General features: G+C 55.0%; 1 protein-coding gene across 5 annotated transcripts in view; it reads right to left on the minus strand.

Annotated features, from left to right (window-relative positions):
• Window positions 1–1,812, minus strand: part of FADS2 (fatty acid desaturase 2) — a 63,590-nt gene that overhangs the window by 3,683 nt on the left and 58,095 nt on the right. The gene's annotated exons all lie outside the window — the stretch shown is intronic.

A 1,812-nucleotide genomic window follows, 5' to 3' on the forward strand; every position in this document is an offset into this window, starting at 1 on the left:
TAAGCCCTCCCATCCCACCCAGATCAGCCCACAGGGATTGGGGACCACTCTCTTCTCAGCCACCCTGACCTAGCTCGTTGCCACCGCAGGGCCTTTGCACTGTTTCCTCTCCCTCATCACTTCTCCCAGAGACTCGGTAGGGTAGTGGTGAGAGCAGAGGCTCCGGGTCAGGCTGCTGGCTATTAGTTATAGCTCCACCCTCTTCTGTGTAGCTGTAAGTAATTTTCTGAGCTGTGCCTCAGTTCCTCCATCTGCAGGATGGGAATAGAACACCCCCACACCCCCTGAGATTCTACATGGCTTGAAGGTGTTGCAACAATAAGCACAGCCCACAAGTCTGAGCTCTAAAGACTCCAATCTGGTCTCTGCACCACTTTGCTACCATAGAGACTTTCCTAACATGCAAGCTGGACCACGCCACTGTGATCCTCAAAGGCATCACGGGCCTCCTTCCCTGCCGGGGGATAAAGGATAAAATCCAGCCCCTTAGTAGGCCGCACGGCCCTCACATGCCTGCCCACCAACCTGGCCTCATCTGCAGCCCATCTCCCACAGCCAGGCTGTGCTGCAGTGTCTGCGTCTGGCTGCATCCACCTGGAAGCTCCTCTCCTTATCTGCTCAGCAAACTCATCCTTCAAACGAGCTCTGTTCAGTTAAGCTCCACAAACGTTCAGTAAATGCCTTCTCTGTGTCAGGGACCGAGTTAGGTGCTGGGGGCAAAAGGAAGTCCTTCAGAGCCCCTCGTCTGGAAGGACAGACTTACACAGAGATCCCTTCAATATCATACGGAAGGGGACACATAGTTACAGGGGTGATGGGAGTGTGGCGTGACGTCCCGACCTGATGCCGATTTAGGAAAGGCCTCCATCAGGAGGCGGTGCCTGCGCTGGGCTGGGATACGCCGGACGTCAGCTAAGCAAAGAACAGTAGGATGGATGTTTGCAGAATGATGACAATACGAAGAAAAGCCCAGAGAAAAGACCGGGCAAGGGCTGTGTTTACATACAGATTATATGCTCCATATACCCCAGCCCAAGCGCTCGAGGTGGAGGCGGGAGACCAAGGCCAGGTCACGTCCGCCTGGGGGGACTGGCCTTTACCTTGCCGGCAATGAAGACCCACTGAGAGCTTTAGACAACAAGAACGTGGTCCCATCTGGACCTTAAACTGGATCCCCGCCAACTGGAGGTGGGGAGATTCGGTTATTCCAGTAGCTCAGGAATGAAATGACAGAGGCCCAAACCAGGACCCACGGCACTGAGGATGAGATAACAGATTCCAGAAATATTTAAGAGGCAGGGACAGCTCCACCTGGGGACTGCTTGGTCATGAGGAATCTGGGCTGGTCCCTGGCGTGGGTGCCATCAGCTGGGGTAGAAAGGGGTTGGGGGGAGCGGCTGGGGAGGGGAGTCGAAGGGCCAGCGGGGGGTGGAGGGCAAGACCTCAGGACCGAGGTGGTCTAAACATTCATTTCAATTCCTTGTTCGTGCGTACGCAGTGCAATAGTATGCACATATATATTAATGGAGGTGTGTGCTTACGTATTGTTGTGCGGAGTGATACATGACTATGGGACCACTGGTTTCACAGGTAAGGGATGAAGGAGGTGCAGGGAAACAGCGGTGAAGGAGAACCAGCAGAGGCGGCACTTGGGAGCTGACGGGGGGATTTTAAGTAGGAGCAGTAAGTGGTATCGGATACATCGGACTCCAGGAAGCTGAGGCCTGGGAAACATCCCCAGGAGGTAGCCACTGGCAATGCTGGCTGGCATTTGGGGCTGGATAATTCTCAGCTCTGGGGGGGGGGGGGGGG

The sequence above is a fragment of the Lipotes vexillifer genome, unplaced genomic scaffold (genome assembly GCF_000442215.2).
Source record: "Lipotes vexillifer unplaced genomic scaffold, Lipotes_vexillifer_v1.1 scaffold1129, whole genome shotgun sequence".
Taxonomy (NCBI): domain Eukaryota; kingdom Metazoa; phylum Chordata; class Mammalia; order Artiodactyla; family Lipotidae; genus Lipotes; species Lipotes vexillifer.